The following is a 23,358-nucleotide window of genomic DNA, read 5'->3' as shown; positions in this document are numbered from 1 at the left end:
ATAAGAAACCAGGTTTACTGAATAGGACTGTGGTTCAACATGGTAAGACTTTCCAACATGATATGAAGAAGCTGGGTTAAGTGGCTCTCAGTGTGATTCTGTTATATTAAAAAGCCACATTATTAAGGGGATTGTTTTCTGGGATGGCATAAGCATGATTTCTAATGAGAATTTCTACACCTAAACATCCTAAATCAAGACTTTGGATGGCTTTTGGTCATGTCTAAAAAAGGTAACTCTAAGTTCAAACAATGAAAATTTGCCAATGATGAAGAGCCCTAATAGGAAATCTAAAAAAAAAGTCTGAAAATATTTGAAACAACAGTGAATCACTGGGATTATATTACTTTTTGTATTAATTACAGATGCATGAACTGATGTAGCAAAACCCCCAAAATCTCAGTGGCTCAGCACAACAGAAATTTATCCATGGCTGTACAATCCACCAGTGCAGGCATTCCTAATGACTGGATAGCCTTCCATGCAGTGATACAGGGACACAGCCTCCTTTACCTTGCCACACTGGCACCCTTTCAGCCCAAGTCTTCTGTATCCAGTTGACAGGGAAAAGAAGGGAGAAAACTTAACACTTGCTTCTTCTCAGCTCATCCTAGAATTTACACACATTCCTTGCACTCACACTCCATTTGTACAAACTTATTACTTTGTTTAGAATGGAAGGAGTCTGGGAAATTTCCAGGGAAACAGCTCTGCAAGATGGAAGGAGGGAGCATGGCTTATTGGTGGTAATTCCAACCTAACAGCTTCAAGAAAGATAACCAGCACTGGCATGTCCAAGTTCAGCTCCAGTCATATTAATTTTTTTAACACCTTATTGGAGTATAATTGTTTTACAATGGTGTGTTAGTTTCTGTTTTGTAACAAAGTGAATCACCTATGCATATACATATATCCCCATATTTCCTCCCTCTTGTGTCTCCCTCCCTCCCTCCCTACTCCACCCCTCTAGGTGGTCACAAAGCACCGAGCTGATCTCCCTGTGCTATGCAGCTGCTTCCCACTAGCAATCTATTTTACATTTGTTAGTATATATAAGGCCATGCCACTCTCTCACTTCGTCCCAGCTAACCCTTCCCCCTCCCCATGTCCTCAAGTCCACTCTCTACATCTGCGTCTTTATTCCTATCCTGCCCCTAGGTTCTTCAGAACAATTTTTTTCTTTTTATATTCCATATATATGCATTAGCATATGGTATTTGTTTCCCTCTATCTGACTTACTTCAGGTAAGTAAGTCTAGGTCCATCCATCACATTATAAATAACTCAATTTCATTTCGATTTATGGCTGAATAATATTCCATTGTATATATGAGCCATATCGTCTTTATCCATTCATCTGTCAATGGACACTTAGGTTGCTTCCATGTCCTGGCTATTGTAAATAGAACTGCAATGAACATTGTGGTACATGACTCTTTTTGAATTATGGTTTTCTCAGGGTATATGCCTCGTAGTGGGATTCTGGGTCATATGGTAATTCTACTTTTAGTTTTTTAAGGACCCTCCATACTGCTCTCCATAGTGGCTGTATCCCTCATTGTAGTTCTGATTTGCATGTCTCTAATGATTAGTGATGTTGAGCATCCATTCATGTGTTTGTTAGCAGTCTGTATATCTTCTTTGGAGAAATGTCTATTTAGGTCTTCTGCCCATTTTTGGATAGGGTCAGTTGTATTTTTTTGCTTTGAGCTGCTTGTAAATTTTGGAGATTAATCCTTTGTCAGTTGCTTCATTTGCAAATATTTTCTCCCATTCCGACAGTTATCTTTTCATTTTGTTTATGGTTTCCTTTGCTGTGCAAAAGCTTTTAAGTTTCATTAACTCACATTTGTTTATTTTTGCTTTTCTTTCCATCTCTTTGGGAGGTTGGTCGAAAAGGATCTTGCTGTGATTTATCTCATAGAGTGTTCTGCCTATGTTTTCCTCTAAGAGTTTTATAGTGTCTAGCCTTACATTTAGGTCTTTAATCCATACTGAATTTATTTTTGTGTATTGTGTTAGGGAGTGGTCTAATTTCATTCTTTCAAATGTAGCTGTCCAGTTTTCCCAGCACCACTTATTGAAGAGGCTGTCTTTTCTCCATTGTATATTCTTGCCTCCTTTATCAAAAATAAGGTGACCGTAAGTGTGTGGGTTTATCTCTGGGCTTTCTATTCTGTTCCATTGTTCTATATTTCTGTTTTTGTGCCAGTACCATACTGTCTTGATTACTGTAGCTTTATAGTAGAGTCTGAAGTCAGGGAGCCTGATTCCTCCAGCTCCGTTTTTTTCCCTCAAGATAGCTTTGGCTCTTCAGGGTCTTTTCTGTCTCCATACAAATTGTGAAATTTTTTGTTCTAGTTCTGTGAAAAATGCCAGTGGTAGTTTGATAGGGATTGCATTGAATCTGTATATTGCTTTGGGTAGTATAGTCATTTTCACAATGTTGATTCTTCCAATCGAAGAACATGGTATATCTCTCCATCTATTTGTATCCTCTTTAATTTCTTTCACCAGTGTCCTATAATTTTCTGCATACAGGTCTTTTGTCTCCTTAGACAGGTTTATTCCTAGGTATTTTATTCTTTTTGTTGCAATGGTAAATGGTAGTGTTTCCTTAATTTCTCTTTCAGATTTTTCATCATTAGTGTATAGGAATGCAAGAGATTTCTGTGCATTAATTTTGTATCCTGATATTTTACCAAATTCATTGATTAGCTCTAGTAGTTTTCTGGTAGCATCTTTAGGATTTTCTATGTATAGTATCATGTCATCTGCAAACAGTGACAGCTTTACTTCTTCTTTTCCGATTTGGATTCCACTGATTTCTTTTTCTTCTCTCATTGCTGTGGCTAAAACTTCCAATACTTTGTTGAATAATAGTAGTGAGAGTGCACAACCTTGTCTTTTTTCCGATCTTAGAGGAAATGCTTTCAGTTTTTCACCAGTGAAAACGATGTTGCTGTGGGTTTGTCATATATGGCCTTGTTTATGTTGAGGTAAGTTCCCTCTCTGCCTACTTTCTGGAGGGTTTTTATCATAAATGAGTGTTGAATTTTGTCACAAGCTTTTTCTGCATCTATTGAGATGATCATATGATTTTTCTCCTTCAATTTGTTAATACAGTTTATAACATTGATTGATTTGCATATATTGAAGAATCCTTGCATTCTTGGGATAAACCCCACTTGATCATGGTGTATGATCCTTTTAATGTGCTGTTGGATTCTGTTTGCTAGTATTTTGTTGAGGATTTCTGCATCTACATTCATCAGTGATATTGGCCTGTAGTTTTCTTTGTGACATCTTTGTCTGGTTGTGGAATCAGGGTGATGGTGGCGTCACAGAATGAGTTTTGGAGTGTTCCTCCCTCTGCTACATTTTGGAAGAGTTTGAGAAGGATAGCTATTAGTTAGCTCTTCTCTAAATGTTTGATAGAATTCACCTGTGAAGCCATCTGGTCCTGGGCTTTTGTTTGTTGGAAGATTTTTAATCACACTCTCAATTTCAGTGCTTGTGACTGGTCTGTTTATGTCTGCTATTTCTTCCTGGTTCAGTCTTGGGAGGTTGTGCTCTACTAAGAATCTGTCCATTTCTTCCAGGTTGTCCATTTTACTGGCATATAGTTGCTTGTAGTAATCTCTCATGATCCTTTGTTTTTCCACCCTGTCAGTTGTTACTTCTCCTTTCTCATTTCTATTGATTTGAGTCTGCTCCCTTTTTGATGAGTCTGGCTAATGGTTTATCTATTTTGTTTATCTTCTCAAAGAACCAGCTTTTAGTTCTACTGATCTTTGCTATTGTTTCCTTCATTTCTTTTTCATTTATTTCTGATGTGGTCTTTATGATATCTTTCCTTCTGCTAATTTTCAGGTTTCTTTGTTCTTTCTCTAATTGCTTTAGGTGTAAGGTGAGGTTATTTGAGATGTTTCTTGTTTCTTGATGTAGGATTGTATTACTATAAACTTCCCTTTTAGAACTGCCTTTGCTGCATCCCATAGGTTTTGGGTCTTCGTGTTTTCATTGTCATCTGTTTCTAGGTAGCTTTTGATTTCCTCTTTGATTTCTTCAGTGATCTCTTGGTTATTTAGTAGCATATTGTTTAACCTCCATGTGTTTTTATTTCTTACAGACTTTTTCCTGTAATTGATATTTAGTCTCATAGCATTGTGTTCAGAAAAGATACTTGATACAATCTCAATTTTCTTAAATTTACAAAGGCTTGATTTGTGACCCAAGATATGATCGTTCCTGGAGAATGTTCCACGAGCACTTGAGAAAAAAGTGTATTTTTGGATGGAATGTCCTATAAATATCACTTAAGTCCATCTTGTTTAATTATAATTTAAAGCTGTGCTTCCTTATTTTCATTTTGGATGATATGCCCATTGGTGAAAGGGGGGTGTTAAAGTCCCCTACTATGACTGGATTACTGTCGATTTCCCTTTTTATGGCTGTTAGCATTTGCCTTATGTATTGAGGTGCTCCTATGTTGGGTGCATATGTATTTGCAATTGTTCTATCTTCTTCTTGGATTGATCCCTTGATCATTATGTTGTGCCCTTCTTTGTCTCTTGTAATAGTCTATATTTTAAAGTCTATTTTGTCTGATATGTGAATTGCTACTCCAGCTTTCTTTTGATTTCCATTTGCATGGAATATCTTTTTCCATCCCCTCACTTTCAATCTGTATGTGTGTCTAGGTCTGAAGTGGGTCTCTTGTAGACAGCATATATACATGTCTTGTTTTCATAACCATTCAGGCAGTCTTTGTCTTTTGGTTGGAGCATTTAATCCATTTACATTTAAGGTAATTATCAATATGTATGTTCCTATTACCATTTTCTTAATTGTTTTGGGTTTGTTATTGTAGGTCTTTTCCTTCTCTTGTGTTTCCTGCCTAGAGAAGTTCCTTTAGCATTTACTGTAAAGCTGGTTTGGTGGTGCTGAATTCTCTTAGCTGTTGCTTGTTTGTAAAGGTTTTAATTTCTCCATCAAATCTGAATGAGATCCTTGCTGGGTAGAGTAATCTTGGTTGTAGATTTTTCCCTTTCATCACTTTAAATATGTCCTGCCACTCCCTTCTGTCTTGCAGAGTTTGTGCTGAAAGTTCAGCTGTTAACCTTATAGGGATTCCCTTTTATGTTATTTGTTGCTTTTCCCTTGCTGCTTTTAATATTTTTTCTTTGTATTTAATTTTTGATAGTTTGATTAATATGTCTTGGCATGTTTCCCCTTCGATTTATCCTGTTTGGGACTCTCTGTACTTCCTGGACTTGACTGACTATTTCCCTTGCCATATTAGGGAAGTTTTCAACTATAATCTCTTCAAATATTTTCTCAGTCCCTTTCTTTTTCTCTTCTTCTTCTGGGACCCATATAATTCAAATCTTGGTGCATTTAATGTTGTCCCAGAAGTCTCTGAGGCTGTCTTCAATTCTTTTCATTCTTTTTGCTTTATTCTGCTCTGAGGTAGTTATTTCCACTATTTTATCTTCCAGGTCACTTACCCGTTCTTCTGCCTCAGTTATTCTGCTATTGATTTCTTCTAGAGAATTTATAATTTCCTGTATTGTGTCCTTTATCATTGTTTGTTTGTTCTTTAGTTCTTCTAGGTCCTTGTTAAACGTTTCTTGCATTTTGTCTATACTATTTCCACAATTTGGGATCATCTTTATTATCATTACTCTGAATTCTTTTCCAGGTAGACTGCCTACTTCCTATTCACTTTTTTGGTCTGGTGGGTTTTTGCCTTGCTCCTTCATCTGCTGTGTGTTTCTCTGTCTTGTCATTTTGCTTAACTTACTGTGTTTGGGGTCTTCTTTTTGCAGGCTGCAGGTTCATAGTTCCCATTGTTTTTGGTGTCTGCCCCCAATGGGTAAGGTTGGTTCAGTGGGTTGTGGAGGCTTCCTGGTGGAGGGGACTGGTGCCTGTGTTCTGGCATAGGAGGCTGGATCTTGTCTTTTTGGTGGGCAGGACGGCATCCAGTTGTGTGTTTTGGGGTGTCTGTGACCTTATTATGATTTTAGGCAGCCTCTCTGCTAATGGATGAGGTTGTGTTCCTGTCTTGCTAGCTGTTTGGCATAGGATGTCCAGCACTGGAGTTTGCTGGTCGTTGAGTGGAGCTGGGTCTTAGCATTGAGATGGAGATCTCTGGGAGAGCTTTCACCATTTGATATTATGTGGGGCTGGGAAGTCTCTGGTGGATCAATGTCCTGAACTCGGCTCTCCCGCCTCAGGGGCACAGGCCTGACACCCGGCCAGAGCACCAAGACCCTGTCAGCCACACAGCTTTTGGTTTCGACCAATGAGAAGCAGCATAAAAGGAGATTAGCTGCTAGTACTGGAGGGGCTCCTGCAGAGGTGGAGCATGGCTGTTGCTCACTGTGGGGACAAGGACACTGGCAGCAGCATTTCTGGAAGTACTCCTTCACATGAGCCCTCTCAGAGTCCACCATTAGCCCCACCAAAGAGCTGGGTAGGCTTCAGTGCTGGATCGCCTCAGGCCAAACATCCAACCCATATTAATTTCTAGTCATACTATGTCAGGCATGTGGCTGTCTCAAGCTTTCAGTTTAAATCACAAGTCAAAATGTTATGTAATGAGTAATTTAACACAGGAGCTATTCCTAAATTATAAATACAGATATTGTAGTTACAGAATGTTCTGGGAAAAAGTGGGAAATCTTCAAGAATCCCTTAATTAGTGAACTAAGCATCACATGTTTTCAGGCATGTCAATACTGTCTTCAAATAAAACCTGCTGTGTTTTAGTTTCTCTTACACATAATGAATAGAATGCCAATCTTAGCACATCTTGAAGTGGACAAGAGTGGATACAGAGAACTATCAGGGACTGGACAGCAAAGATGTCTATGTAATCTTCATAAGAACTTTTTTGAGTACTCAATATCTACCAGGAAAAACACTTAACACTTTACATACATCATCTTCTTCAATGTGTGCTCCAGTTCTGAGAGTTACTAATACTATCCTTATTTTACAAAGGAGAAAACTGAAGCTTAGAGAGGTAAACTCCTACGCCAGGGCATGGCAGGGCCAAACTGTAGACCCAGGCAGGGGGGAGCTCTGAGGCTTATCTTAGAATATAAAAAGCAGAGCCGTTGATATTGCCAAGAGAGTCAACATATACAATGTGAATTTAGCATTCCCTCCTCTGCAAGCCTCTAGCTTTCATTAAACAGAACAACACAGACCAAAAACACCTCCATATGACTAAATAATTTGAAATTTTTCTCTATAAACATTCTAGCACTGCAGGGAATCCAGGTGTCTTTTAAATAAAAGAAACAAACCATTAGAGATCAAAGTCTCCAGTACCGATGATTGGGAGAGCTCTATGTGCTGAGATCCTAAAGTCAGGTGATGACAGTATCAATCAGTCTTATTTTTCCATTCACTGGAATGGCCCTGTGGTGTACTCAGCCAGGCACAGAGTGATGGAAAATATACCTTTGTCCCAATTTCAGTAAAGCTCCCAAGGAGAACACACTCGTGCAAGAGAAGGAGTGATTTCAGACCAATTTCTCCCCCATCCTGCCTGTTCAATGTCGTTACTATTCTCTTTTCTGATCTTTGTATCATGTCTCTATATCATGAGAGCATCTATATGTTTGGAGGGGTTGGAAGCAGTGATTTTCCGCTTTGTCCCTACATGGAAATCTGAAAGTGTTCGGTGGACTTTTGGATGGCCCAAGGAGTCGGGAAAAGGAGACAAATAGGGGCCTAAGAGGAATGAAATTTCTGTTATACAAACCATTTCATTCGGGCGAGAAACAATTATTTTATTTGAATAATATGGGAGTCTTTAAACCTTAAAGAAGTTATTTAATTATGTTTGAAACAACACTAATTCAAGGACACTTCTACATAAGGAAAAAATAAAATGTAATTACTTTGGTTTTACCTTAATGCTGATTAAAATTATATATATATACATATATATGTGTATATATATATATACATATATATATATAGACACACACACAATTGTATATACAAATTGTCTGTGGACATGTTTTATTTATAGAAAATGTGTCTGATATTTTGAACCAAGACTGCTATTGCTAGTGATTCACTGAAATGTTTTCAGGCTTTTTCATTTTCTGACGCCAAACAATTTCCCTGAAAGGTGGAAAATCATTTAAGTGAACCTATAAAATAGGTGGTAGAATGGTTTTTAGCTCAGCTGAGGAGGTGCTGCGCTGGTCTTAATGAGGCACCCATTTACGAAAGAGTGTTATCAGGCTTACACAAGTCATTTGTTTCAGTGACATTTGAAACAGCTATTAATGCAAAAACTTTACATCTATAAGCCCCACTTTGCCAGTTTTCCCACATTTCCAAGAGTTTTGACAAGCTTGACTACCCATTATAAACTTTCCCCTTCCTAATATAAAGCATTCATTTAATTTGAACACAAGAATTACTGAGACAAGCTTTTAAGCAACAGTACTGTGACTCTTCATTTTACCTTATTCCTTAAGACAAATTATCTGAGTTTGGACACATTTAAAAATTCTTCTTTTCTATGATTTTTTTTCTAATTGTTAGCATGGTTAGGACATAAAGTTCCTCAAATTAACAAGCAAAAATGATCAGGGCTTACTGTGTAGAAACAGATTCAGTTATGTGATATATACAAAAGAAGATGGGATTTCTGTTTTTGAGGAGATTACACAAAACCTAAATGCAGGGATGGGAAGGAAGCTGGTCTGTTACACAGAAAGCAGCAAATATCCCTTTGGATATACTTCATTGGTCAGGGTAGTGGGCACCCCAGAAAGAGAAGTATCATCTGAAGCTGGAGACCTCAAACAGGAACTCAAGGCGGGCTGAGGTTGTATTCGAAGCTAGGAGCACGGCACCTGGCTACCTTAAGCTCTCTAAGTGTGTTGTTACAGAGACTCTGGTCTTCCATGTAGTTACCTATCATCCCCTGTTTACAAAGAGAATCTTATTTTTCTTCTGGGTTTCTGTTATGGGATAGACACTTCCATTCGATTTGTAAAGAGATAAGGTCTCCCTTTGTGAGGAATATGAGACCAACTGACAACCGGTCATGGAATGTTGAACTTTCAACTCTGAATCTCTTCTAGTCTGTAAGAAATGAATCAAATCATTGCAAACTTCAGCACTTTAACTACTATTAGAAAGAAGTGACATGCCATTGACCTCAGCTTTTCTCTGCACGTGTGTGTACCTCTTCCTCAACCACCCATATAGTTGAGATTCAAAGTACAAGGTCTGTTCAAATGTTAATGTCCTATGACATTATGATTCTCAATATTTAAAATCTGGTATGACACAAAATACGGTCCTACTCATCTTGTGGTAGTGATGACATCTAAAATATACAATTCCCTTGGGCTTAAGACACACCATAAAGGTATATTCAAAATCACGGCAATTTCACAATTGCAGGAGGTCTGAACTACTTTTCTTTCATTTAGACAGTAACAACCAAAAAGAAAACAACAGCAATTCTTCACTGGCAATTCTTATGACTGAAATTTAGATATACTAGCTATATACATGGAATCTGCAAAGTTGCAGTGAAGCAGTTTTCCTTCATTGGATCACATTCTTTGGGGCAGCTTGTCATCTGCCATGTGTCTAAAAAGATGCCATTACTAACTCTCGCATCCCATATCTACTGGCCTCATTTTCTCTAATGCACATAGGCATTCTCCGTGTACCAGCAAGGACGGTTGCTGATATCATCAGGTTTCTATATACTTTGGCTCAAGTTCCAAGAGGAATTGAGAGTTATCTTTCATCCTCCAATGCAGAAAATTCCAATGGAGAATTCTAACTGGCTCAACCTGTATCTCATATCTCTTTGTGGGTGATCCCATATTAGTTTATTTTTAGCCTAGCTTTCTTTCCATACACCTATGCCGTGCCTGAAGGTGAGGACAGAACACTGAGTTTGATAATCTACAGCAACTTGGGAATACAGTGTATGTTCCAAAGGAAAGCACATACCGTTTCCAGGAAGAAGAAGGAAAAGTATGCTAGGCAGACAAAATTTCTAGGACACATCCTATACTGATTAGGTGACCCATATATCAAAATGGTGTTTAATGAGTTGATAAAGAGATACACTGGCCTTGTTTAGTCTTCTTTTCCAAATTCTAACCTTCTTAAGAGCACTTCATAGTGAAAAATATCATCTCTAGCTTTATGTACAAATTTGCTGATTACTGATGGCTATGATCTATGCAACACTTGACAGGCTCACACAGAGACACAACAAATACACCAGTGTAAACTGGCTTTGTTGAATTTTCCTTTATTTAAGCTATGAAGCTCGCTTCTATTGAAAGCAATAATTGAGTTAAAATTTTATAAGTGTTTAGTTTTGTCTTAAACATGTTCTTTATTCTTGTCAAGTAAGAATAAAATGACCTAGAAGAGCACATTACCTACTTTAATAAAACCTGAGCCAATCATATTCCAGATGATGCTTACTACTTACCAGAAAAAAAAGAAAAACAAATACACACCTCAAGGTTGAGCCCTAAATGGCATTATACTTCCCTTTATGAAAGCACCACGGAAGGACCAGCCAGATCTGTCTGGCTTTCTGAACAGTCTACTACCTTAATGATGAGATGTGAATAATATCAGTACAGCTCTCCACCCTTGGTCATACCCTCAAGCAGGACATTCAACCTTCTCTGCACTTTAGAATCACCCTGGGAGTTAAAAAATGCTTTGGGCCCAATTCCAGACTCAATTCCTGGAGAAGAGTTTGGACCTTAATAATTTTAATACATCTGTGGTTCTAATGTGCACGAATGAGAACCACTAGCCTAGTATTAAGGACTTGAAATCAAATCACCAGCTCAAATGCAGATGTGTCACCTGAGATGGTTAGTACAAAAAGCTAATGTGTGCTAAGATCACTTGTCATTTTCAACTGGGGGCAATTTCCCTCCCCTAGGGGACATTTGGCAATGCCTGGAGACATTTTTGATTGTCACAACTTGGGGATGCAATTGGCATCTAGTGAACGGAGGCCGGTAATACTGCTCAACTCCTAAACTGCACAGGATAACCCAGCACGCACAGGAAAGAATTATCCACCCAAAATGTCAATAGTGCTGAGGTTGAGAAACAATGCCTAAGCCAGAAATAAAAGATTTGGGACAGAAGACAGAAATTGAGGAGTATGAACTGCTTTCCTGGAAGAGAGGAAACCAATAATGTGTTGAGTGTCCTTGCGAGCTACCAGGCAGCATGAAGTGCTGCAGATTTCTTAAGACAGATTGGAGGGGGACTGAAAGGGGTAAAAGAGCTGAAAACTTTGCAAAGTTTTTGGTTGTTACTGTCTAAATAGAAGGCACCCAGACTTATGTAATGGTTGTCCTGGCTCTCAACCAAACTATCAACGTTACAGATGCAAAAAATCAATCAATACATTTGTAAATTTGCATTACAAATTTCAATTTCCAAATAAATCCAGAACTTCTAAGTTGTTATGCAGAAGAAATTACGTCAAACTAATGATAATTGCTTTGTAAATTTAGATTACTGAAATGGTAGACTTTATTAGCTCTTTCCTTTGGAAGGAGGAGAGCCTTCTTTCCACACACACACACACACACACACACACACACACACACACACAAACACACAAACACACACAACGCTGGCTGCTCTAGAGATTCAAATCATGCTTGGTACAATGGATCTAGCATCTTTCCTTTTATCTAATTTAAAAGTTCCTTGCTATTTCTTCAACTTGAGCAAAATTGAGCAACTCTTTTCTTTTTGCTCTTTGATCTAGGAAAGTAAGCAAAGACTCATGGACCAAACTACTAATGAAGACATGCAAAACCTAGACCACAGACGTCGAAAGCTAAATGGAGATGAAAGTCACCAGATGGTTATCAATGGTCTGACAAAACTGAGGTCAATATCCCTGCATTTACTCAATTCATAAACAGAAAGCATCAGGCGTGTTCCTCACTGTGTGCTACCATCAGGAGGGGGGTACATAAAAAAGGAAATCTAAGTTTTGCCTTTCCAAAATGGCCCAAAAGTACACCAAATATTAATGATGATTGTTTCCAGGTGATAGAATTGGGGATGACTCAATTCCTACTTTACACTTTTCTATGCTCTCCTTATTACAAGGAACACAAATTAGCTTTTTAATAATTTCATAAAGGGAAACACTAAGCATCTCATAATTCTTTCATGAAATAAGTTTTTGTGGGAATATAATTTAATAGAGCCTTAGATTTAAAGAAATCATATAGACATCATGTAAAGTAGAATCACAGGAGCATCCCAGAAGAGGGACAATTGGAATACTGTTTTAAAAGAGGACCTAAAACCCATTCCAAACATTAAGAGACCGTTAGGTCTCAGGTACATCCTGCCATAGGGCAGAGGCCCCTCCCCAGGACTGGGAGGTATGTTTATCAAGTCCTTCTTCCCCAACCTCTCCTCTCTTGCTTCACCCATTTCCAATATTCCACTCACGTGTAATTCTCCCAACCTGCCAATTCCATCCATGTCTCTCACTTCTTTAAAAACTCAGCTTGAGACCTCCTTCAGGGGAAACCTTCTGAAATATTTTGACATATGGGGGAGTCAAACTCAGAGAAATTCCAAGACAAGGATCCATGCTTTTAAATAATCTAGATCTTGCTTCCAAGAATGACCCTAACTGAGAATAACAAAAACAACAACAATAAAAAGCAACAAGGAACTCACAATTCAGCAAAGATTTATCCAAGCTTCAATTTTGGGAAGACTGAATGAAAAGCTCCACCTACTTCTACCCACAGACTCTTATTTTGGCCTGCTCACTACATATGTGTTAAGGTTGTGCAGGTTCCATTCTTATTTAGCGTAGCACTTTTAAAAATACACACACTCATACTCATGATTATACCTGATTGTTCCAACTACCGGCCACTCCTAATTCTGGTTCCACACCAGAATAAGCCAGAGAAAAAAATGAAATTACCAACGCCTCAACTCCACTGCAGAGCATTTAATCAGGCTTGTTGGGAGAGGGACCTGGACATGGGTTTGAAAAGTTCCCCAGGTGATGATGATGTGTAGTCAGTGCCCAGAACCACTGCGCTAGGGCATAAAATATTAGGGTCTAGAAGCTACCCTCTGTTTCTATCTTCTCCACTACTACTTTTAATCCCATGTCTCACTACACAGCACACACATCAAGACAAGCATGTGACATGCTTTAAACATAGACTTGTTGACTTGGTTTGGCTATAATGGTACAGGTCATAAGTTATTTTTCAATGCCCCACACCTAAGAAATAGGGAAAATAATGGCCAAGAAGAATGCTCACCAGAAATGGGGGCGAGGGGTACTGCCCAAAGTTATGATGGAGGTAGTGAAAAGAAAACAATGGATGAATGCTTCAGTTGCAAAGGAGACCCTCCTTTGCAAAAAAAAAAAAAAAAAAAAAAAAAATTTTTAGCGTTTCTTATTATTTTATATTGAGTTGAATATTTGACTCAACACTTTTCTACATACAAAACACAAGTCTCTTGAAAGGTTCTTCATAAGTGCATTACAGAAGAATTTAGTATGTCATCAGCACTTAAAGATTTGACATTCAACTCATTTATTTCAGATCTCCACAAGGATCAAGCACCCAAACCATTCTGGAGGGGCTCCCCAGGCTTCTTCAGCTCTATGATATATGAAACTCCAATTATTCTTGACTCTAGGTCCCTGTCATAGATGCAAAGAGCCTTTGAATTCTGAAAGCCCTTTCTTTTGCTATAAGCAAAAGAAAAATCATGCTATGAGCCCAGCAGAGCACAAGGGAGTGGGCCAATGTATCCCAAACCATGTTCTTTTTTATCTTCCACTAAGCCCTTGAGAAGTAGGGCACCTCACAAGACTGTGGACCAAGCCTTTCTTATGTTAGGGTAAGTCTGTGAGCATAGCTTTTCTGGGCCAAGCTGAGAGCCAGGAAGTCACTGCCTTTGGTGATTTAATCATCCTAGCTTTGGAGTTGCACATAAAGTCATGTCAGTAGGTGACAGCAGGAGGCAAAACAAAAATTTGGTTGTTCTCCAGTATGAATAATGGGCTGCAATGGAACCTCATCTCTAGCGAACCCAGTATGATAAAAACAAGTGCTGCTGCCACTATGGGATGATTCAATTCAGCAAGAGTTGAGCTCTTAAACTCTAGTAATCTCTCAAGGAGTCCTGGTCCTTGAAAGTTCACCTACCGAAATATTCTACATGGTGTGCTAGTAATCCAAAGACCCCATGAGTCCATTCAGCACACACTGTTTTTTCTTTAGGATGAAAAAAAAGCCCCATAGAGCCTCTCTTCGAGATTTTGTGACCCCAGAAATTTAAATAGATTATTTTTTTAGGTTGACTGGCAAACCCCTCACAAGCATTTCCAAATGAGGAAATGTTTTTACTTTATAGAGATTTAATTCTAACAAAGAAAATAATAAATTGAAGACTGTATCCTACCCTAATCAAAATAAGCATTTGGAGAAAATGATCCTTTGCTAGTACGTGGGAAACAGTTACATCACAGTTGAATTTTTCTTTACAGACTTTAATCATGAGCATTAAGACCATCCAAGCATCTTCTAAGTTAGGTGCTGGAAGAGGAGACTAGGGAGACAAACGGAGGATAAAAGGCAGGACAGAGTACCACTTTTAGCCTGTGGCATGGCCATGTGAATGCTACTCCAACTTCCTGTGCTTCAGTTGTACCAATATTAGGTGGAATTAATTCTTGCTGGAAATAAACAATCACTATTGAACTCTCTGCTTTCAGGCTTTCCCCTGGAAAGGTTTCCCCATTCCTATGTCACCATGTAGTTTGGAGATGGCTGTCTTTTCCCTGTGTCATCACACAGCCCTCCCTCTGTGTCTGTGTCTTAATCTCCTCCTCCTATAAGGACACCAGTCTTATTGGATTAGAACTCCTCCTAACAACCTCATTTTAATTTAATTACTGCTTTATAGACCCTTTCTCCAAATACAGTCACAGTCCGTGGTACTAGGAGTCAGGACTTCAACATATGACTTTGGTGGGGACACAATTCAGTCCACAATGATACTTAGTGCGTTTAGCTCCACTCTACTATTCTTTAGAGTAAGATCTAAATAAATACAAAAATCTTGGTAGAATGAGGTACATTTTCTACCTTGGATTTGTTCTCCTCTTCCCTTTCTTTTCTTCATACTCAGCCCCCCAAACCACAGTTTATCAGAACATTCTAAGTCACCTTGGACAGTTTTAGTTTGGGTTAAAATTTGTTTTTAAAGATTAATCCTTCTCTCATGGCTTCAGGGTTCTGGATTTTAGCCTCTGGACAGCATATTATTAAGGCTTTTATTTGGCTTTTGACATTTATCTAGCATGATACACCTTTAACTGTCAGCTTACTGTGCATCAAACCAAAGGTTATATTTGCCCTTATAAATTCCCCGCTCAAGCCTTTGCTTCCTTTCTCCTGCAGCAAAGCAGGGAGGAAAAAGAGAAAAAGATCATGTCCATGTCTGAGCATGAGCAACATGGATTTCAAGAGTAGTTCTCCCTCAGCAAAGAGATTTTAAAGTTCTAAGTGGCTTTTTCTCTTTGAGAAGGTGCTCCCTCTACCACCCTTCACGCTGGTCCACTGCTAGATGCCTATGGAACGTGTTACACTGAACTTTAAGCTGCGTCTCATTTAATAACTTGACATCTGATTTTAACTGGAATTCCTTTTTTTTTTTTTTGTGGTATGCGGGCCTCTCACTGTTGTGGCCTCTCCCGTTGTGGAGCACAGGCTCCGGACGCGCAGGCTCAGCGGCCATGGCTCAGGGGCCCAGCCGCTCCGCAGCATGTGGGATCTTCCCAGACCGGGGCACGAACCCGTGTCCCCTGCATCGGCAGGCGGACTCTCAACCACTGCGCCACCAGGGAAGCCCCTGAACTGAAATTCTTTAAAATAGTTTGATGTTGCTAAATTTCCAGCCCATAAATGAATATAACTAAAAAGAAGTGTTATAGATTATGGGGTTGGGCTGTCTGGGAACATTCTCTGAGATGGGCATACAAAAGATCTCCTGGGATGGAAAAAGGACTAGAAGAAGGAAATCTGGCAGATCATCATGCCCACCTGACAAAGTCAGACCAGTGGGGAACTCTGGCGTAAAGATCTGTCAGAGGAGTCTTGTGCTAGGTGGAAGTGGCTTTGCACCACCATCTTGCTGAGTTACTGATGGGGACCAGCCTGAGAAGGGGTGAATTCAGCTACAACCGCCTTGCTCAGTCATTGACTGAAGGCTTCTCAAAACATGATACATGGGCTTCCCTGGTGGCGCAGCAGATGAGAGTCCGCCTGCCGATGCAGGGGACACGGGCTCGTGCCCCAGTCCGGGAAGATCCCACATGCCGTGGAGCGGCTGGGCCCATGAGCCATGGCTGCTGAGCCTGTGCATCTGGAGCCTGTGCTCCGCAACGGGAGAGGCCACAACAGTGAGAGGCCCGCGGACCGCAAAACAACAACAACAAAAAAAACATGATACAAACTCTGGTGGATTCTGGCAACTAGAATTTGTCAGCTAAGGACATTCCACACAGATGGGCAGCATGTCCTTTCTCAAAGGGGAACCTGGGCTGTGTAACTCTGTGTCTGCCACACATGCCTTTGGAAAAAAGATCCAAAATGATGTCTTATTTTTGTGTGTATGTTTACAAATGGTGATCACATTACTTACTGTCCAAAGTATGACCTTCTGAGAGTAAAAGGAGTGGATATTAATAATTACACCAGGACTACAGGCACACATAATCACTCTAATTATATACCTGTCTACCTTTATGACTCACAAACATCTATCTTCACCCCTAGGAGACTCACTCACGCAACCATCACAATTAACTTCCTCCATATTTACTTAACACTTACTATTTATGAAAAGATCAAAGGTGGACAGGCTCTGGAGACCGTGTTAAAGGAGCACGTATGAAAAAGCAGATGTGTTAGCGTGCCCCTCTCCTCCCTTTTCCTACTTTAATGATGCTGTCAGAACTCACTTAAGCATCCCAGCTCACTGATTCTCAGCCTGGAATCTGTATGGGCCCTTAGAGGTCCTGTAAAGCAGATCACTAAGGACCTATACAACTTGGACTAATTCATTTCTTAATTTTCTGTTTTCATTTTCATGTGTATGTTGGGGGCAGGGCAGGGGGGGTGATGATATTTTGTTTATCCTCAGTCTATGTTAGAATCACTTGCTAAAGTGACCAATTTCAGACTCCTGAAGTGTTGATATGTGTAATTTTAGTCCAAATTGGATCAGTTTTTTCAGGACTCAATAGAAACGTTACAAATCTTAATCTTACTCAATGTTGCCTAGGTACTCAGTGTATTTGTTTGCCTACAGGAGGCCAGTCTATCTTTCCAGTCCATTACTATTTCTGGAAAAGAGGAGGGAGAGGGAAGAGGAAAGGCACATGCCTTTTTAGATCTGTTTTCTGAGCCAGGTAACTTCCCTTTCTCTTGGCTCTAAGAACCGGGATGCCTTTTTTAGCCAGTCTTCTCAGAGAAGGAAAAGGATCAGATGAGATAATGGTATTCTCGTTTCTCTATTGCCCTGAATCTCTAAAGCGTCCTTGGGAAAAAGTAGAGAGCCTTCTCATCTGTGCTTTCTAGCCATGCACAGTCATTTCTTTACGTATCTACTGGACTATGAGTGGCAGCAAGCTCTATTTGAAAGTTCAAGATCCAGCTGTATTACCTCACCAGCTCTGTGATATTACTTACCTATTTAACCTTGCAGAACTTCAATTTTAATTATGTGAAATCTCTTTAAGGCATACATTTTATGATCATTAAATGATATAAACTTTGTGTTTGGTTAGTATTACAGTCAGTGGCACCCAAGAGAAAACCCTACTGCAGTAATTTAAAACACAGACATTTATTTGTCTCACGCAGAGATAGACAATCTGGGATGGCAAGACAGCTAAGCATGTTACCTCTGATCCTGGGCCCTTCTGGGTTCTTGCACGGCCATCCTTGCTGTTGGTTTCTGTTGTCATGACATCAAGATGATTGTTTCACCTCAAGCACTGATTCACTGCTCTGGCTAAAAAAGGAAAAAAGCAAAATGTCACAGGGGAAAATAACAAAGATGCATGTCTGCTGAGTCTCTCTCTTTAAAAAACAATTGTCTGGGAAGCCTAACCTAGCAACTTCTACTTATATTTCATTAGCCTCATCAGGACATTTGGCCCCCTTTGGCCTCAAAGGAGTCTGAGGAGAAGGATGCTTTAACTGGGCACATGGACACCTTGAGCAAAATAAGGGATCTAGTAATAAAGCAGAGGAGACTGGATATCCACAAGTCATCTATCATACTGTATAAAACACATCACGTAATGCCTGCACAGACACAGTTTACCCAGACCTGCCTCATTATGGAAAGTATAATCCTACCACCCCACCTATGAACTTTTTCTTATATTTTTCTACTCACAGGACTATCCCCTCACTCCCTCTTTTCTGTCAAACAAACATCCACAGACTTTTTAAAGTTGAAAAGCATCGTCAATCATGTGGCCCAATTTCACAAAAATTCTGAGACCCAGTTTGTACATCACACCTGGTTCCGCTCATCCGTCTAAATCCAGTACAACTCACACTGTTCCAACTATGACTTGCTGGTCACCTCACCCTGTAATTGCAATTCCTTCTTCTGAATGCTGTATTTAAAAACTGATCCTTTTTCATCTACTGTAGACTTAAAATATCATTTATTTAAAAAATAATATTATTCTTCTTTACCCCTGTAGTCAGCCCCAGTGACAACCGTGCCCCTCCAAACCAGTTCCTGCTCCAAAGGTCCAGCCCTGCCCCACCCAGCAGGTGGTCTTGGCCGGCACTGGCACCCCTCCAAACTGTCTCCCACTCTGGGGTGGGAGCAGCGCTGCACTACCATACCCGCCACAGTCAGAGCCAGGCCTCACAGCCAGCTGGCCTGAGGGTCAACACCAACCGCCAGTGCGACCACAGCAATCGTGGCCCAATTACAACAGGTGGGCACATGCAGTCCACTCGGGGGGACACCCCAGAGCACCTGCATCTGGTGACCACAGGGGTCTGTGCCACTGAGCCTCACAGGATACCTTCATCATAAAACCACTCTTTCAAGACTGGAAAACGTAGCTGATACACTGAACACACAGAAAAAAACACAGAGAGTTAGGCAAAATGAGGAGACAAAGGAACACCTTCCCAAGAAAAGAACAAGACAAAACCTCAGAAAAAGAACTAAATTAACCAGAGATAAGCAATTTAGAAGATAAAGTGTTCAAGGTGATAGTCCTAGCAACGCACACCAGCTCGGGAGAAGAAGAGCTGAACTCAGGGAGAACATCAACAAAGAGAAAATGTAAAAAGGAACCAATCAGAACTGAAGAATATAATGACCGAAATGAAAAATACACTTGAATGAATCAAGAGGATATCAGAGGATGCAGAAGAACAGATCAGCAATCTGGAAGGCAGTGTACTGGAAATCACCCAATAGGAACAGGGAAAAAGAAAAAAGAATTTTTAAAAACGAGGACAGTTTAAGGGACCTCTAGGACAACATCAAGCACACTAACATTCACATTGTAAGATTCCTTAAGGACAACAGAGAGAGAAAGAGAAAGAAAACCTGTTTGAAGAAGTAATGGCTGAAAACTTCCCTAACCTGGTGAAGGAAACAGACATTCAAGTACAGAAAGCACAGAGAATTCCAATCAGGATGAACCCAAAGACACTAACACCAAGATACATTATAATTAAAATGTCAAAAGTTAAAGAAAGATTCTTAAAAGCATCAAGAGAAAAACAACTAGTTATGTACAAAGGAACCCCCTCCCCCACCAAGACAGACAGCTGATTTTTCAGCAGAAGCTTTACAGGCCAGAGGGATTGGCATGATTTATTCAAAGCACTGAAATAAAAAACTTACAGACAGGAATACTCCAGCCAGCAAGGTTGTCATTCAGAACTGAGGGAGAGATAAAGCGTTTCCCACATAAGCAAAAGCTATAGGAGTTAATCACCACTAAACTAGCCTTACAAGAAATGTTAAAAGGACATCTTTCAATGGAAAAGAAATGGCCAAGGGAGACGCAAGAGGGAGGAGATATAGGGATATATGTATATGTATAGCTGATTCACTTTGTTATAAAGCAGAAACTAACACACCATTGTAAAGCAATTATACTCCAATAAAGATGTTAAAAAATTTTTTTAATTAAAAAAAGAAGAAAAGAAAAGAAATGGCCATAACTAGAAACAAACAAAAAAAATATGAAAGGAAAAATCTCACTGGTGAAGGCAAGCATACAGTATAGGTAGTAGATCAACCACCTATAAAGTTAGTATGAAGGTTAAAAGACAAAAGTAGTAAAACCAACTATGCATAAAATAATTAGTTAAGTGATACACAAAATAAAAAGATGTCAAAACAATAATGACATCAAAAGCATAAAATGTGGAGGGGGAGCAAAAATGTAGTGCTTTAGAATGCACTTAAACTTAAGCAACCATCAATTTAAAATAGACAGCTGTATACATACGTGGTTATATACGAACCTCATGGTAAACCACAAACCAAAAACCTATAACAAATACACAAAAAATAAAGAGAAAGAAATACAAATGTAACACTAAAGAAAATCATCAACTCACAGGGGAAGAAACCAAGAGAAGAAAGGAACAGAGAAGAGCTACAAAAACAACCAGAAAACAATTAACAAATGGCAGTAAGTACATACCTACCAATAATTACTTTAAATGTAAATGAACTAAATGCTCTAACCAAAAGACACAGGATGGATTGAGCAACATCAGGATCATGGTGGCCTGACACACTCCCTTTGTCTCTCCCGTTCAAATCTACAAGTAAAACATCTATAACTCAACAAAGGTTTATCTGCCCAACACACCAGGACACCAGAGAGATCCACACCTATGTACACCTGAAGGTGGATGTACCAGAACACACAGAGGAGGTGAAACTGGGGGAACAGCAGAGGTGGTGCCTATGACACTGATCTCTGAGCCAGCTGCCCAGAGAGCTCAGTAGCAGCAGAGGAAGCAATGCATAAAACGCCAGCTTCCTGGAGCAGCACTGTAGCCACAGGGATCCGAGCAGCAGCAGCAGTGGGGCCTGTGACTCTCTCCCTCCAGCTACAAAGGCACATGCTAACTGGACAACCCCAGACGCAGCAGAGGCACCTGCAACCCCAGCTTTCCCTTCACACTCACCCTCACCCTCACAACAATGGCAGTGCCTGTGACTCAAGCAACTCTGGATGCAGTGGAGGCGCCCACCATTCAATGCCCCAGGTAGCAACACCAGTGGCACCAGTGACACTGATAGCAGCAAGGCACTAGCAACCCCAGAGGCACAAGCAGTGACAATGAGGGCACCAGACAACACCCCTGGCAGAGGCAGAGGCCATAAAGGGTGGAAAGCACTGATGCTTACATATAGCCAGAGGCAGTTCAGGTAAGGGAAACAAAAACTTGTGCTGTAGTGCCACCTACTGAAAAACACAAGAAAGGCTTCTAATTACCAATCTGTTGAATTGTTAGAATGAAGTAATAAAAGCTTTACCTAAAGAAAGGTCTTTACTACTTCAAATTTGTCAGCAGAGGAACAACTCATCAAATACCAGGAGAAACCACAGTAACACATTATAACAAAAAGAAAATAACAATTCTCCAGAAATCAAACATAAAGTCACAAAATATTATGATCTAATTGATAAAGAATTCAAAATAGCTGTCATGAATAAACTCAATAAGCTAGGAGAAAACCCAGAAAAGCAGTTCCATGACCTCAGAAATAAATTAATGAACAGAAGGAAAACTTTACCAGAGAGATTAAAACTCTAAAAAAAGAACCAAACAAAAATTCTGGAGCTGAAGAATTCAATAAATGAGATGAAGAATTCATTAGAAAGCGCTGGAGGGACTTCCCTGGTGGCACAGTGGTTGAGAATCCACCTGCCAGTGCAGGGGACATAGGTTCAAGCCCTGGTCTGGGAAGATCCCACATGCCGTGGAACAGCTACACCCATGCACCACAACTACTGAGCCTGCGCTCTAGAGCCCATAAGCCACAACAACTGAGCCCGCATGCCACAACTGCTGAAGCCCGTGTACCTAGAGCCCGTGCTCTGCAACAAGAGAAGCCACCGCAATGAGAAGCCTGTGCACCACAACGAAGAGTAGCCCCCGCTCGCTGCAACTAGAGAAAGCCTGCGTGCAGTAATGAAAACCCAATGTTGCCAAAAATTAATTAATTATTTAAAAAAAGAAAGCATTGGAAATAGAGCAGACCATACAGAAGAAAGAATTAGTGAGCTCAAAGATAGAATTCTAGAAATTATATGGGCAGAAAAGAGAGAATTAAGATCTAAAAAAAAGAAGAAATCCTATGAGAACTATCCCACTCCATTAAAAGGGCAACATAAGGATAATGGATATCCCAGAAGGAAAAGAGAGGGAGAGGGGATCAGAGAGTTTATTTAAGAAATAAAAGCTGAGAACTTCCCAAACCTGGGGTTAGAAACTGGATAGATAAATCCACGAGGCTAAGAAATACCTAATTATCTCAACACAAAAAGACCTTCTCCAAGATACATTATATTAAAACTGTCAAAAGTCAATGGCAGGGCTTCCCTGGTGGCGCAGTGGTTGAGAGTCCGCCTGCCGATGCAGGGGACGTGAGTTCATGACCCGGTCTGGGAAGATCCCACATGCCGCGGAGCGGCTGGGCCCCTGAGCCATGGCCGCTGAGCCTGCGCGTCCGGAGCCTGTGCTCCGCAACGGGAGAGGCCACAACAGTGAGAGGCCCGCGGACCGCAAAAAAAAAAAAAAAAAAAAAAAAGTCAATGGCAAAGAATTTCAAAGACAGCCAGGGGGAAAAACAACAGCAACCTTCAAAGGAAACCCCATGAAGCTCTCAGCAGATTTCTCAGCAGAAACCCTACAAGCTAGGAGAGAGTGGAATGAAATACTCACGATATTGAAAAATGAAAACTGTCAGTCAAGAATACCCTATCCAGCAAAGTTATCCTTCACATATGAAGGAGAAATAAAGGCTTTCTGAGACAAACAAAAGTTGAGGGAGTTAATCACCACTAGACCTGCCTTACAAGAAATCTTGAATCTACCTGAAATGAAAACACAAAAGTACACAAAACTTAGAGTAATATAATAAGTAGACATACAGAATCAGAAAACTGCAACTCTATATCAGAATATATTGCTAAACAGCTAAGTATAGCATAAAAGTTAAAGAGAAACACAC

General features: G+C 40.0%; 1 long non-coding RNA gene across 1 annotated transcript in view; it reads right to left on the bottom strand.

Annotated features, from left to right (window-relative positions):
- Positions 1-18,064: 18,064 nt before the first annotated feature.
- The window catches only part of LOC141276268 (uncharacterized), a 55,572-nt gene continuing 50,278 nt past the window's right edge, over positions 18,065-23,358 (bottom strand). The window contains exon 3 of the long non-coding RNA XR_012325539.1: positions 18,065-18,126. This is a non-coding gene — a long non-coding RNA (uncharacterized lncRNA). The remainder of the gene's footprint in view (positions 18,127-23,358) is intronic.

This window comes from Tursiops truncatus, chromosome 13, assembly GCF_011762595.2.
Source record: "Tursiops truncatus isolate mTurTru1 chromosome 13, mTurTru1.mat.Y, whole genome shotgun sequence".
NCBI lineage: Eukaryota > Metazoa > Chordata > Mammalia > Artiodactyla > Delphinidae > Tursiops > Tursiops truncatus.
This window is presented reverse-complemented; position numbering and strand designations above follow the sequence as displayed.